The following is a 15,455-nucleotide window of genomic DNA, read 5'->3' as shown; positions in this document are numbered from 1 at the left end:
GCTAGCCATTCTGACTTTGAGAGGGGAGATGATGAATGCTGGTCTATGGTGAGATGGCTTAGTTTAGCCATCAAGGCTAGCAATGCTGACTTTGAGGGTGGAGAGGATGAATGGTGGTCTATGGTGAGGTGCTTAGGCTAGCTAGCAGGACTAGCAATGCTTACTTTGAGAGGGGAGGTGATGAATGGTGGTCTGTAGTGGGGTGGCTTAGGCTTGCTAGCAGGCCTAGCAATGCTCACTTCGAGAGGGTAGATGATGAATGGTGGTCTATGGTGAGATGGTTTAGGCCAGCTAGCAGGACTAGCAATGCTGACTTTGAGAGGGAGATGATGAATGGTGGTCTATGGTGAGATGGCTTAGGTTAGCCATCAGGGATAGCAATGCTGACTTTAAGGGTGGAGAGGATGAATGGTGGTCTGTGGTGGGATGGCTTAGGCTAGCTAGTAGGACTAGCAATGCTGACGTTGAGAGTGGAGATGAAAGATGGTCTTTTGTGAGGTGGCTTAGGCTAGTTAACAGGGCTAGCAATGCTTACTTTGAGAGGGGAGGTGATGAATGGTGGTCTGTAGTGGGGTGGCTTAGGCTAGCTAGCAGGGCTAGCAATGCTGACTTTGAAGGGGAGATGATGAATGGTGGTCTATGGTGAGATGACTTAGGCTAGCTAGGAGGGCTAGCAACGCTGACTTTGAGGGCAGAGAGGATGAATGGTGGTCTGTGGTGAGATGGCTTAGGCTAGCTAGTAGGACTAGCAATGCTGATGTTGAGGGTGGAGTTGAATGGTGGTCTGTGGTGAGGTGGCTTAGGCTAGCTAGTAGGACTAGCAATGCTGACGTTGAGGGTGGAGATGAAAGGTGGTCTTTTGTGAGGTGGCTTAGGCTAGTTAGCAGGGCTAGAAATGCTGACTTTGAGAGGGGAGATGATGAATGGTGGTCTATGGTGAGATGGCTTAGGCCAGCTAGCAGGGCTAGCAATGCTGACTTTGAGAGGGGAGATGATGAATGGTGGTCTATGGTGAGATGGCTTAGGTTAGCCTTCAGGGCTAGCAATGCTGACTTTGAGGGTGAAGAGGATGAATGGTGGTCTGTGGTGAGATGGCTTAGGCTAGCTAGTAGGACTAGCAATGCTGACGTTGAGGGTGGAGATGAAAGGTGGTCTTTTGTGAGGTAGCTTAGGCTAGTTAACAGGGCCTGCAATGCTTACTTTGAGAGGGGAGGAGATGAATGGAGGTCTGTAGTGGGGTGGCTTAGGCTAGCTAGCAGGGCTAGCAAAGCTGACTTCGAGAGTGTAGATGATGAATGGTGGTCTATGGTGAGGTGGCTTAGGCTAGCTAGCAGGGCTAGCAATGCTGAGTTTGAGAGGGGAGATGATGAATGGTGGTCTATGATGAGATGACTTAGGCTCGCTAGGAGGGCTAGCAACGCTGACTTTGAGGGCAGAGAGGATGAATGGTGGTCTGTGGTGACATGGCTTAGGCTAGCTAGTAGGACTAGCAATTCTGATGTTGAGGGTGGAGTTGAATGGTGGTCTGTGGTGAGGTGGCTTAGGCTAGCTAGCATGGCTAGCAATGCTGACTTTGAGAGGGGAGATGACGAATGGTGGTCTATAGCCAGATGGCTTATGCTAGTTAGCAGGGCTAGAAATGCTGACTTTGAGAGGGGAGATGATGAATGGTGGTCAATGGTCAGATGGCTTAATCTAGTTAGCATTGCTAGCAATGCTGACTTTGAGAGGGGGAGATGATGAATGGTGGTCTATGGTGAGGTGGCTTAGGCTAGCTAGCAGGACTAGCAATGCTGACCTTGAGAGGGGAGATGATGAATGACGGTCTGTGGTGAGGCGGATTAGGCTAGCTAGCAGGGCTAGCAATTCTGACTTTCAGAGGGGAGATGATGAATGGTGGCCTATGGTGAGGTGGTTTAGGCTAGCTAGCAGGGCTAGCAATGCTGACTTTGAGGATGGAGATGATGAATGGTGGTCTATGGTGAGATGGCTTAGGCTAGTTAGCAGGGCTAGCAATGCTTATTTTGAGAGGGGAGATGACGAATGGTGGTCTGTGGTGAGGCGGCTTAGGCTAGCTAGCAATGCTAGCAATTGTGACTTTGAGAGGGGAGATGATGAATGGTGGTCTATGGTGAGGTGGCTTAGGCTAGCTAGCAGGGCTAGCAATGCTGACTTTGAGCGTGGAGATGATGAATGGTGGTCTATGGTGAGGTGGCCTGCTGACTTTGGGAGGGGAGATGATGAATGGTGGTCTATGGTGAGATGGCTTAGGCTAGCTAGCAGGGCTAGCACTGCTGATTTGAGCGTGGAGACGATGCATGGTGGTCTATGGTGAGGTGGCTTAGGCTAGCTAGCAAGGCTAGCAATGCTGACTTTGAGAGAGGAGGTGATGAATGATGGTCTGTGGTGAGGCGGATTAGTCTAGCTAGCTGGGCTAGCAATTCTGACTTTCAGAGGGGAGATGATGAATGGTGGCCTATGGTGAGGTGGCTTAGGCTAGGTAGCAGGGCTAGCAATGCTGACCCTGAGGGTGGAGGTGATGAATGGTTGTCTATGGTGAGATGGCTTAGGGTAGTTAGCAGGGCTAGCAATGCTTATTTTGAGAGGGGGGATGACGAGTGGTGGTCTGTGGTGAGGCGGCTTAGGCTAGCTAGCAATGCTAGCAATTGTGACTTTGAGAGGGGAGATGATGAATGGTGGTCTATGGTGAGGTGGCTTAGGCTAGCTAGCAGGGCTAGCAATGCTGACTTTGAGAGGGAAGATGATGAAAGGTGGTCTATGGTGAGATGGCTTAGGCTAGCTAGCAGGGCTAGCACTGCTGATTTGGGCGTGGAGACGATGCATGGTGGTCTATGGTGAGGTGGCTTAGGCTAGCTAGCAGGGCTAGCAATGCTGACTTTGAGAGAGGAGATGATGAATGATGTTCTGTGGTGAGGCGGATTAGTCTAGCTAGCAGGGCTAGCAATTCTGACTTTCAGAGGGGAGATGATGAATGATGGCCTATGGTGAGGTGGCTTAGGCTAGGTAGCAGGGCTAGCAATGCTGACCTTGAGGGTGGAGATGATGAATGGTGGTCTATGGTGAGATGGCTTAGGCTAGTTAGCAGGGCTAGCAATGCTTATTTTGAGAGGGGAGATGACGAATGGTGGTCTGTGGTGAGGCGGCTTAGGCTAGCTAGCAATGCTAGCTATCGTGACTTTGAGAGGGGAGATGATGAATGGTGGTCTATGGTGAGGTGGCTTAGGCTAGCTAGCAGGGCTAGCAATGCTGACTTTGAGGGTGGAGATGATGAATGGTGGTCTATGGTGAGATGGCTTAGGCTAGTTAGCAGGGCTAGCAATGCTTACTTTGAGAGGGGAGGTCATGAATGGTGGTCTGTAGTGGGGTGGCTTAGGCTTGCTAGCAGGCCTAGCAATGCTGACTTCGAGAGGGTAGATGATGAATGGTGGTCTATGGTGAGATGGCTTAGGCTAGCTAGCAGGGCTAGCAATGCTGACTTTGAGAGGGGAGATGATAAATGGTGGTCTGTGGTGAGATGGCTTAGGTTAGCCATCAGGGCTAGCAATGCTGACGTTGAAGGTGGAGAGGATGAATGGTGGTCTCTGGTGAGATGGCTTAGGCTAGCTAGTAGGACTAGCAATGCTGACGTTGAGGGAGGAGATGAAAGGTGGTCTTTTGTGAGGTGGCTTAGGCTAGTTAACAGGTCTAGCAATGCTTACTTTGAGAGGGGAGGTGATGAATGGTGGTCTGTAGTGGGGTGGCTTAGGCTAGTTAGCAGGGCTAGCAATGCTGACTTCGAGAGTGTAGATGATGAATGGTGGTCTATGGTGAGATGGCTTAGGCTAGCTAGCAGGGCTAGCAATGCTGACTTTGAGAGGGGAGATGATGAATGATGGTCTATGGTGAGATGACTTAGGCTAGCTAGGAGGGCTAGCAATGCTGACTTTGAGGGCAGAGAGGATGAATGGTGGTCTGTGGTGAGATGGCTTAGGCTAGCTAGTAGGACTAGCAATGCTGATGTTGAGGGTGGAGTTGAATGGTGTTCTGTGGTGAGGTGGCTTAGGCTAGTTAACAGGTCTAGCAATGCTTACTTTGAGAGGGGAGGTGATGAATGGTGGTCTGTAGTGGGGTGGCTTAGGCTAGCTAGCAGGGCTAGCAATGCTGACTTCGAGAGTGTAGATGATGAATGGTGGTCTATGGTGAGATGGCTTAGGCTAGCTAGCAGGGCTAGCAATGCTGACTTTGAGAGGGGAGATGATGAATGATGGTCTATGGTGAGATGACTTAGACTAGCTAGGAGGGCTAGCAATGCTGACTTTGAGGGCAGAGAGGATGAATGGTGGTCTGTGGTGAGATGGCTTAGGCTAGCTAGTAGGACTAGCAATGCTGATGTTGAGGGTGGAGTTGAATGGTGGTCTGTGGTGAGGTGGCTTAGGCTAGCTAGCAGGGCTAGCAATGCTGACTTTTAGAGGGGAGATGATGAATGGTAGTCTATAGTGAGGTGGCTTAGGCTAGCTAGCAGGGCTAGCAACGCTGACTTTGAGGGTGGAGATGATGAATGGTGGTCTATGGTGAGCCCATGCAGTATCATCAGACATTGTTTGTGCAGGCAAAAACAGTGTATTCCCAGGAGGAGTAAGGGGGTGTGACCACATAGGTTATATCAAAGTGGGCCTGGTTATTTGCATCGTCAAAAAAGGTCAAAAGTGAAATCACATTGCTAATCCCCTGAAAAGGTGCTGCCTTCCTGTGCATCATCAGAAGAACTGCTGGCACCGCATGCTGTTAATCACTAGAGATGGGTATTTATGATTGGTACAATTCTTTTTTCTGTGATATAAATCCAGGCACTAAATGATTACCATGGACCCAAGATAAAAATGCTGATCACAGGAAAAAGAAACACATATCCGCCCAGAAGGTGGAATTGAACCACTCTGTCGCTAAACAGCTACAGGTTTGAAGCCTGCACCCCAGGCCACTGAGGCTCATCCGGGCAGTGGTGGAGCAGAACAACACCATATATATGTCACCTGTAAACAGTATCTCTAACTAATAGAGTGGGAAAGAAGCCTTTTGAACTGAATTAAACTGGGTTTCTGCTTCAGGTTTAGGACACCATTATTGATAACCTTAACTGTCCTGCTTTGATAGAAACAAATCAAGGAAAACGACGCCACTACTTGTATGTAAATCACTGCATGGACTTCTGGGTAACTTGGAAGGAGCTGCTGCTTCCTTGTATAATGTGGTCAAAGTACAGGCAATATGTTCTTCACATGTGGCGATGCTGGCAGCGCCTTGAAATCCCTGATGCTGATCCGTGGAATTATCTATGAACTGATTTATGTTTAGTATTAGTAGAGCACAGAGTTCACCACCAGGGTGGCCTCTTGGCACTTAGAGTGTATTGTACATAATGCATTTACAGGAATTATAACGTGTACACCTATCTGGGGAGCAGTAGTGGCTGCACAGGGGCGGGGGAGGTTGACAATCGCATGATCATTAGAGGAGGGGGAGCAGACTGGAGAAATCAGGGGAGCAGGGCTGGGGCTCCCCATTCAGTGGCAGCTATCTGCTGTTTTTGCTCTTTAAGCGCACACGCATCACGTTCTCCTCACTGTTTTTTTCAGCATTTTTAACTAGAAATGTTGAGCACAGGGTAATAATAATTTCTTCTTTGTATCGCTCTTTAGCCAAAAGCGCTTCACAGAGATCAAGTTTATAAAACGATTTTTGCCCAATCGAAATTTGTGTTCATTTTATCGACCTCGGAATGATGAGAGGCGGAGCTGACCTTCCAGGGATTCACAGCAGCTTCCTGCAAATTGCAGCAGCGAGCGCTCAACCTGCTGAGCTATCTCACCAGCTGCCCAGTACATGGGGAACGGTAGTGATATTACCGCTAAAACACTAGAGGTGGTGGAAGGAAGAATGAGAGGCAAGTGGGCAATGTGAGGCAAGGCTGTGAATATACATTATCCCGTTAGATTCCACACACACCCAGCTGAGTGTCCTCGAGCCACCGCTGTGGGTGCTGCTGGGGGTGGAAGGGTGAACACCTGCTGGAGATCTTCAGTAGAGTGCAGAACTGCATTGAGGAGGTGCAGGAAGTCAAATGCCCTCAGGGTAAAGGGGTTCCTTCCACTTGAGAGCAAAGCAAAGGGCCTACATCTGGAAGCCGTGCAAGGCGATACTGGAGTTTTGAGGCAATGCTGACTTTGAGAGCGGGAGATGATGAATGGCCGTCTATGGTGAGGTGGCTTAGGCTAGCTAGCAGGACTAGCAATGCTGACCTTGAGAGGGGAGGTGATGAATGTTGTTCTGTGGTGAGGCGAGGCGCTTAGGCTAGCTTGCAGGGCTAGCAATGCTGACTTTGAGAGGGGAGGTGATGAATGGTGGTCTGTGGTGAGGTGGCTTACGCTAGCTAGCAGGGCTAGCAATGTTGACCTTGAGAGGGGAGGTGATGAATGGTGGTCTGTGGTGAGGCACTTAGGCTAGCTAGCAGGGCTGGCAATGCTGATTTTGAGAGGGGAGGTGATGAATGGTGGTCTGTGGTGAGGTGGCTTAGGCTAGCTAGCAGGGCTAGCAATGCTGACTTTGAGAGGGGAGATGATAAATGGTGGTCTGTGGTGAGATGGCTTAGGTTAGCCATCAGGGCTAGCAATGCTGACGTTGAAGGTGGAGAGGATGAATGGTGGTCTCTGGTGAGATGGCTTAGGCTAGCTAGTAGGACTAGCAATGCTGACGTTGAGGGAGGAGATGAAAGGTGGTCTTTTGTGAGGTGGCTTAGGCTAGTTAACAGGTCTAGCAATGCTTACTTTGAGAGGGGAGGTGATGAATGGTGGTCTGTAGTGGGGTGGCTTAGGCTAGTTAGCAGGGCTAGCAATGCTGACTTCGAGAGTGTAGATGATGAATGGTGGTCTATGGTGAGATGGCTTAGGCTAGCTAGCAGGGCTAGCAATGCTGACTTTGAGAGGGGAGATGATGAATGATGGTCTATGGTGAGATGACTTAGGCTAGCTAGGAGGGCTAGCAATGCTGACTTTGAGGGCAGAGAGGATGAATGGTGGTCTGTGGTGAGATGGCTTAGGATAGCTAGTAGGACTAGCAATGCTGATGTTGAGGGTGGAGTTGAATGGTGTTCTGTGGTGAGGTGGCTTAGGCTAGTTAACAGGTCTAGCAATGCTTACTTTGAGAGGGGAGGTGATGAATGGTGGTCTGTAGTGGGGTGGCTTAGGCTAGCTAGCAGGGCTAGCAATGCTGACTTCGAGAGTGTAGATGATGAATGGTGGTCTATGGTGAGATGGCTTAGGCTAGCTAGCAGGGCTAGCAATGCTGACTTTGAGAGGGGAGATGATGAATGATGGTCTATGGTGAGATGACTTAGACTAGCTAGGAGGGCTAGCAATGCTGACTTTGAGGGCAGAGAGGATGAATGGTGGTCTGTGGTGAGATGGCTTAGGCTAGCTAGTAGGACTAGCAATGCTGATGTTGAGGGTGGAGTTGAATGGTGGTCTGTGGTGAGGTGGCTTAGGCTAGCTAGCAGGGCTAGCAATGCTGACTTTTAGAGGGGAGATGATGAATGGTAGTCTATAGTGAGGTGGCTTAGGCTAGCTAGCAGGGCTAGCAACGCTGACTTTGAGGGTGGAGATGATGAATGGTGGTCTATGGTGAGCCCATGCAGTATCATCAGACATTGTTTGTGCAGGCAAAAACAGTGTATTCCCAGGAGGAGTAAGGGGGTGTGACCACATAGGTTATATCAAAGTGGGCCTGGTTATTTGCATCGTCAAAAAAGGTTAAAAGTGAAATCACATTGCTAATCCCCTGAAAAGGTGCTGCCTTCCTGTGCATCATCAGAAGAACTGCTGGCACCGCATGCTGTTAATCACTAGAGATGGGTATTTATGATTGGTACAATTCTTTTTTCTGTGATATAAATCCAGGCACTAAATGATTACCATGGACCCAAGATAAAAATGCTGATCACAGGAAAAAGAAACACATATCCGCCCAGAAGGTGGAATTGAACCACTCTGTCGCTAAACAGCTACAGGTTTGAAGCCTGCACCCCAGACCACTGAGGCTCATCCGGGCAGTGGTGGAGCAGAACAACACCATATATATGTCACCTGTAAACAGTATCACTAACTAATAGAGTGGGAAAGAAGCCTTTTGAACTGAATTAAACTGAGTTTCTGCTTCAGGTTTAGGACACCATTATTGATAACCTTAACTGTCCTGCTTTGATAGAAACAAATCAAGGAAAACGACGCCACTACTTGTATGTAAATCACTGCATGGACTTCTGGGTAACTTGGAAGGAGCTGCTGCTTCCTTGTATAATGTGGTCAAAGTACAGGCAATATGTTCTTCACATGTGTCGATGCTGGCAGCGCCTTGAAATCCCTGATGCTGATCCGTGGAATTATCTATGAACTGATTTATGTTTAGTATTAGTAGAGCACAGAGTTCACCACCAGGGTGGCCTCTTGGCACTTTGTGTGTATTGTACATAATGCATTTACAGGAATTATAACGTGTACACCTATCTGGGGAGCAGTAGTGGCTGCACAGGGGCGGGGGAGGTTGACAATCGCATGATCATTAGAGGAGGGGGAGCAGACTGGAGAAATCAGGGGAGCAGGGCTGGGGCTCCCCATTCAGTGGCAGCTATCTGCTGTTTTTGCTCTTTAAGCGCACACGCATCACATTCTCCTCACTGTTTTTTTCAGCATTTTTATCTAGAAATGTTGAGCACAGGGTAATAATAATTTCTTCTTTGTATCGCTCTTTAGCCAAAAGCGCTTCACAGAGATCAAGTTTATAAAACGATTTTTGCCCAATCGAAATTTGTGTTCATTTTATCGACCTCGGAATGATGAGAGGCGGAGCTGACCTTCCAGGGATTCACAGCAGCTTCCTGCAAATTGCAGCAGCGAGCGCTCAACCTGCTGAGCTATCTCACCAGCTGCCCAGTACATGGGGAACGGTAGTGATATTACCGCTAAAACACTAGAGGTGGTGGAAGGAAGAATGAGAGGCAAGTGGGCAATGTGAGGCAAGGCTGTGAATATACATTATCCCGTTAGATTCCACACACACCCAGCTGAGTGTCCTCGAGCCACCGCTGTGGGTGCTGCTGGGGGTGGAAGGGTGAACACCTGCTGGAGATCTTCAGTAGAGTGCAGAACTGCATTGAGGAGGTGCAGGAAGTCAAATGCCCTCAGGGTAAAGGGGTTCCTTCCACTTGAGAGCAAAGCAAAGGGCCTACATCTGGAAGCCGTGCAAGGCGATACTGGAGTTTTGAGGCAATGCTGACTTTGAGAGCGGGAGATGATGAATGGCCGTCTATGGTGAGGTGGCTTAGGCTAGCTAGCAGGACTAGCAATGCTGACCTTGAGAGGGGAGGTGATGAATGTTGTTCTGTGGTGAGGCGAGGCGCTTAGGCTAGCTTGCAGGGCTAGCAATGCTGACTTTGAGAGGGGAGGTGATGAATGGTGGTCTGTGGTGAGGTGGCTTACGCTAGCTAGCAGGGCTAGCAATGTTGACCTTGAGAGGGGAGGTGATGAATGGTGGTCTGTGGTGAGGCACTTAGGCTAGCTAGCAGGGCTGGCAATGCTGATTTTGAGAGGGGAGGTGATGAATGGTGGTCTGTGGTGAGGTGGCTTAGGCTAGCTAGCAGGGCTAGCAATGCTGACTTTGAGCATTGAGATGATGAATGGTGGTCTATGGTGAGGTGGGCTGTTGACTTTGAGAGGGGAGATGATGAATGGTGTCTATGGTGAGATGGCTTAGGCTAGCTAGCAGGGCTAGCACTGCTGATTTGAGCGTGGAGATGATGCATGGTGGTCTATGGTGAGGTGGCTTAGGCTAGCTAGCAGGGCTAGCAATGCTGACTTTGAGAGAGGAGATGATGAATGATGGTCTGTGGTGAGGCGGATTAGGCTAGCTAGCAGGGCTAGCAATTCTGACTTTCAGAGGGGAGATGATGAATGGTGGCCTATGGTGAGGTGGCTTAGGCTAGCTGGCAGAGCTAGCAATGCTGACTTTGAGGTTGGAGATGATGAATGGTGGTCTATGGTGAGATGGCTTAGGTTAGTTAGCAGGGCTAGCAATGCTGACTTTGAGGGTGGAGATGATGAATGGTGGTCTATGGTGAGCCCATGCAGTATCAGCAGACATTGTGCAGGCAAAAACAATGTATTCCCAGGAGGAGTAAGGGGTGTGACCACATAGGTTATATCAAAGGGGGCCTGGTTATTTGCATCGTCAAAAAGGTTAAAAGTGAAATCACATTCCTAATCCCCCGAAAAGGTGCTGCCTTCCTGTGCATCATAAGAAGAACTGCTGGCACCGCATGCTGTTAATCACTAGAGATGGGTATTTCTGATTGGTACAATTCTTTTTCCTGTGATATAAATCCAGGCACTAAATGATTACTATAGACTCAATAAGATAAAAAATACACATCATAGGAAACAGAGAAACATAACTGTCCAGAAGGTGGAATTGAACCACTCTGTTGCTAAACAGCTACAGGTTTGAAGCCTGCACCCCAGACCACTGAGGGTCATCCGGGCAGTGGCGAAGAGAACAGCACCATATATATGTCACCTGCAAACAGTATCTCTCACTAATAGAGTCGGAAAGAAGCAGTTTGAACTGAATTAAACCGAGTTTCTGCTTCAGGCCAGGGGACATCCATTATTGATAACCTTAACTGTCCTGCCTTGAGAGAAAAAAAATCAAGGAAAACGACGCCACTACTTGTATGTAAATCACTGCATGGACTTCTGGGTAACTTGGAAGGAGCTGCAGCTTCCTTGTATAATGTGGTCAAAGTACAGGCAATACGTTCTTCACATGTGGCGATGCTGGCAGCGCTTTGAAATCCCTGAGCTTTTCCGTGGAATTATCTATCAACTGATTTATTTTTAGTATTAGTAGAGCGCAGAGTTCACCACCAGGGTGGCCTCTTGGCACTTTGAGTGTATTGTACATAATGCATTTACAGGAATTATAACGTGTAAACCTATCTGGGGAGCAGTAGAGGCTGTACAGGGGTGGGGGATGTTGACCATCGCATGAACATTAGAGGAGGGGGAGGAGACTGGAGAAATCAGGGGAGCAGGGCTGGGGCTCCCCATTCAGTTGCAGCTATCTGCTCGTTTTGCGCTTTAAGTGCACACGCATCACGTTCTCCTCACTGTTTTTTTCCTGCATTTTTTACTAGAAATGGTGAGCACACTGTAATAATAATGTCTTCTTTGTGTCGCTCTTTAGCCAAAAGCGCTTTACAGAGATCAAGTTTATAAAATTATTTTTGCCCAATCGAAACTCGTGTTCATTTTATCGACCTCGGAATGATGAGAGGCGGAGCTGATCTTGCTGAGATTCACACCAGCTACCTGCAAATTGCAGCAGCGAGCACTCAACCTGCTGAGCTATTTTACGTTCTGCCCAGTACATGGGGAACGGTAGTTATATTGCCGCTAAAACACTAGAGGTGGTGGAAGGAAGAATGAGAGACGAGTGGGCAATGTGGGGCAAGGCTGTGAATATACATCATCCCGTTAGATTCCACACACACCCGGCTGAGTGTCCTCGCGCCACCGCTGTGGGTGCTGCTGGGGGTGGAAGGGTGAACACCTGCTGGGGATCTTCAGTAGAGTGCAGAGCTGCATTGAGGAGGTGCAGGAAGTCAAATGCCATCAGGGTAAAGGGGTTCCTTCCACTTGAGAACAAAGCAAAGGGCTTACATCTGGAAGCGGTGCAAGGCGATGCTGGAGTTTTGAGGGACTGCTGACTTTGAGAGGTTAGATGATGAATGGTGGTCTGTGGTGAGGTGGCTTAGGCTAGCTAGCAGGGCTAGCCATGCTGACTTTGAGAGGGGAGATGATGAATGGTGGTCTATGGTGAGGTGGCTTAGGCTAGCTAGCAGTGCTAGCAATGCTAACCTAGAGAGGGGGAGGTGATGAATGGTGTTCTGTGGTGAGGTGCTTAGGCTAGCTAGCAGGGCTAGCAATGCTGACAATGAGAGGGGGTCTGATGAATGGTGGTCTGTGTGATAGGTGGCTTAGGCTAGTTAGCAGGACTAGCAATGCTGACTTTGAGAGGGGAGATGATGAATGGTGGTCTGTGGTCAGATGGCTTACGCTAGCTAGCAGGGCTGGCAATGCTGACTTTGAGGGTGCAGATGATGAAGGGTGGTCTATGGTGAGGTGGCTTAGGCTAGCTAGCAGGCCTAGCAATGCTGACTTTGAGAGGGTAGATGATGAATAGTGGTCTATGGTGAGGCTGCTTAGGCTAGCTAGCAGGGCTAGCAATGCTAACTTTGAGAGAAGAGATGATGAATGGTGGTCTATGGCGAGGCTGCTTAGGCTTGCTAGCAGGGGTAGCAATGCTTTGGGAGGGGAGACGATGAAGGGTGGTCTATAGTGAGATGGCTTAGGCCAGCTAGCAGGGCTAGCAATGCTGATTTAGAGAGAAGAGATGATGAATGGTGGTCTATGGTCAGATGGCTTACGCTAGTTAGCAGGGCTAGCAATGCTGACTTTGAGAGGGGAGATGATGAATGGTGGTCTACGGTGAGATGGTTTATGCTAGCTAGCAGGGCTAGCAATGCTGACTTTGAGGCTGGAGATGATGAATGGTGGTCTGTGGTGATGTGGCTTAGGCTATCTAGCAGGGCTAGCATTGCTGACTTTGAGAGGGGAGGTGATGAATGGTGGTCTGTAGTGAGGTGGTTTAGGATTGCTAGCAGGGCTAGCAATGCTTTGAGACGGGAGATGCAGAATGGTGGTCTATGGTGGGATAGCTTAGGCTAGCTAGCAGGAATAGCAATGCTAACTTTGAGAGGGGAGGTGATGAATGGTGGTCTGAGGTGAGGTGGCTTAGGCTAGCTAGAAGGGCTAGCAATGCTGACTTTGAGAAGGGAGATGATGAATGTTGGTCTATGGTGAGGTGGCTTAGGCTATCTAGCAGGGCTAGCAATGCTGACTTTGAGAGGGGATGTGATGAATGGTGGTCTGAGGTGAGGTTGCTTAGGCTAGCTAGCAGGGCTAGCAATGCTGGCTTTGAGGCTGGAGATGATGAATAGTGGTCAGTGGTGAGGTGGCTTAGGGTATCTAGCAGGGCTAGCAGTGCTGACTTTGAGGGTGGAGATGATGAATGGTGGTCTATGGTGAGATGGCTTAGGCTAGTTAGCAGGGCTAGCAATGCTGACTTTGAGGGTGGAGATGATGAATGGTGGTCTATGGTGAGATGGCTTAGGCTAGTTAGCAGGGCTAGCAATGCTTACTTTGAGAGGGGAGGTGATGAATGGTGGTCTGTAGAGGGGTGGCTTAGGCTTGCTAGCAGGCCTAGCAATGCTGACTTCGAGAGGGTAGATGATGCATGGTGGTCTATGGTGAGATGGCTTAGGCCAGCTAGCAGGGCTAGCAATGCTGACTTTGAGAGGGGAGATGATGAATGGTGGTCTATGGTGAGATGGCTTAGGTTAGCCATCAGGGCTAGCAATGCTGACTTTGAAGGTGGAGAGGATGAATGGTGGTCTCTGGTGAGATGGCTTAGGCTAGCTAGTAGGACTAGCAATGCTGATGTTGAGGGTGGAGATGAAAGGTGGTCTTTTTGTGAGGTGGCTTAGGCTAGTTAACAGGTCTAGCACTGCTTACTTTGAGAGGGGAGGTGATGAATGGTGGTCTGTAGTGGGGTGGCTTAGGCTAGCTAGCAGGGCTAGCAATTGTGACTTTGAGAGGGGAGAGGGTGAATCGTTTTCTATGGTGAGGTGGCTTAGGATAGCTAGCAGGGCTAGCAATGCTGACTTTGAGCGTGGAGATGATGAATGGTGGTCTATGGTGAGATGGCTTAGGCTAGCTAGCAGGGCTAGCACTGCTGATTTGAGCGTGGAGATGATGCATGGTGGTCTATGGTGAGTTGGCTTAGGCTAGTTAGCAGGGCTAGCAATGCTGACTTTGAGAGAGGAGATGATGAATGATTTGCTGTGGTGAGGCGGATTAGGCTAGCTAGCAGGGCTAACAATTCTGACTTTCAGAGGGGAGATGATGAATGTTGGCCTATGGTGAGGTGGCTTAGGCTAGCTAGCAGGGCTAGCAATGCTGACATTGAGGTTGGAGATGATGAATGGTGGTCTATGGTGAGATGGCTTAGGCTAGTTAGCAGGGCTAGCAATGCTTTCTTTGAGAGGGGAGATGATGAATGGTGGTCTGTGGTGAGATGGCTTAGGCTAGCTAGCAGGGCTAGCACTGCTGATTTGAGCGTGGAGATAATGCATGGTGGTCTATGGTGAGTTGGCTTAGGCTAGTTAGCAGGGCTAGCAATGCTGACTTTGAGAGAGGAGATGATGAATGATGGGCTGTGGTGAGGCGGATTAGGCTAGCTAGCAGGGCTAACAATTCTGACTTTCAGAGGGGAGATGATGAATGTTGGCCTATGGTGAGGTGGCTTAGGCTAGCTAGCAGGGCTAGCAGTGCTGACATTGAGGTTGGAGATGATGAATGGTGGTCTATGGTGAGATGGCTTAGGCTAGTTAGCAGGGCTAGCAATGCTTTCTTTGAGAGGGGAGATGATGAATGGTGCTCTGTGGTGAGGCGGCTTAGGCTAGCTAGCAGGGCTAGCAATTGTGACTTTGAGAGGGGAGATGATGAATGGTGGTCTATGGTGAGGTGGTTTAGGATAGCTAGCAGGGCTAGCAATGCTGACTTTGAGGGTGGAGATGATGAATGGTGGTCTATGGTGAGATGGCCTAGGCTAGTTAGCAGGGCTAGCAATGCTTACTTTGAGAGGGGAGGTGATGAATGGTGGTCTATGGTTAGATGGCTTAGGCTAGCTAACAGGGCTAGCAATGCTGACTTTGAGGGTGGAGATGATGAATGATGGTCTGTGGTGAGATGGCTTAGGCTAGCTAGTAGGACTAGCAATGCTGATGTTGAGGGTGGAGTTGAATGGTGGTCTGTGGTGAGGTGGCTTAGGCTAGCTAGCAGGGCTTGCAATGCTGACTTTTAGAGGGGAGATGATGAATGGTAGTCTATAGTGAGGTGGCTTAGGCTAGCTAGCAGGGCTAGCAACGCTGACTTTGAGGGTGGAGATGATGAATGGTGGTCTATGGTGAGCCCATGCAGTATCATCAGACATTGTTTGTGCAGGCAAAAACAGTGTATTCCCAGGAGGAGTAAGGGGGTGTGACCACATAGGTTATATCAAAGGGGGCCTGGTTATTTGCATTGTCAAAAAAAGTTAAAAGTGAAATCACATTGCTAATCCCCTGAAAAGGTGCTGCCTTCCTGTGCATCATCAGAAGAACTGCTGGCACCGCATGCTGTTAATCACTAGAGATGGGTATTTATGATTGGTACAATTCTTTTTTCTGTGATATAAATCCAGGCACTAAATGATTACCATGGACCCAAGATAAAAATGCTGATCAC

At 49.1% G+C, this 15,455-nt stretch overlaps 3 non-coding genes across 3 annotated transcripts; all 3 read right to left on the bottom strand.

The window, feature by feature from the left end:
• Positions 1-4,911: 4,911 nt before the first annotated feature.
• TRNASTOP-UCA (transfer RNA opal suppressor (anticodon UCA)) lies at positions 4,912-4,998 on the bottom strand. The gene has a single exon. It is a non-coding gene; the product is annotated as a tRNA-Sec (tRNA).
• A 3,018-nt stretch (positions 4,999-8,016) lies between these two features.
• TRNASTOP-UCA (transfer RNA opal suppressor (anticodon UCA)) lies at positions 8,017-8,103 on the bottom strand. Its single transcript has one exon. It is a non-coding gene; the product is annotated as a tRNA-Sec (tRNA).
• Positions 8,104-10,502: 2,399 nt separating this feature from the next.
• Positions 10,503-10,589, bottom strand: TRNASTOP-UCA (transfer RNA opal suppressor (anticodon UCA)). The gene has a single exon. It is a non-coding gene; the product is annotated as a tRNA-Sec (tRNA).
• Positions 10,590-15,455: the final 4,866 nt, after the last annotated feature.

Source organism: Ambystoma mexicanum, chromosome 13 (assembly GCF_040938575.1).
Source record: "Ambystoma mexicanum isolate Mex_15411 chromosome 13, UKY_AmexF1_1, whole genome shotgun sequence".
In the NCBI taxonomy this organism is placed as follows: Eukaryota; Metazoa; Chordata; class Amphibia; order Caudata; family Ambystomatidae; genus Ambystoma; species Ambystoma mexicanum.
This window is presented reverse-complemented; position numbering and strand designations above follow the sequence as displayed.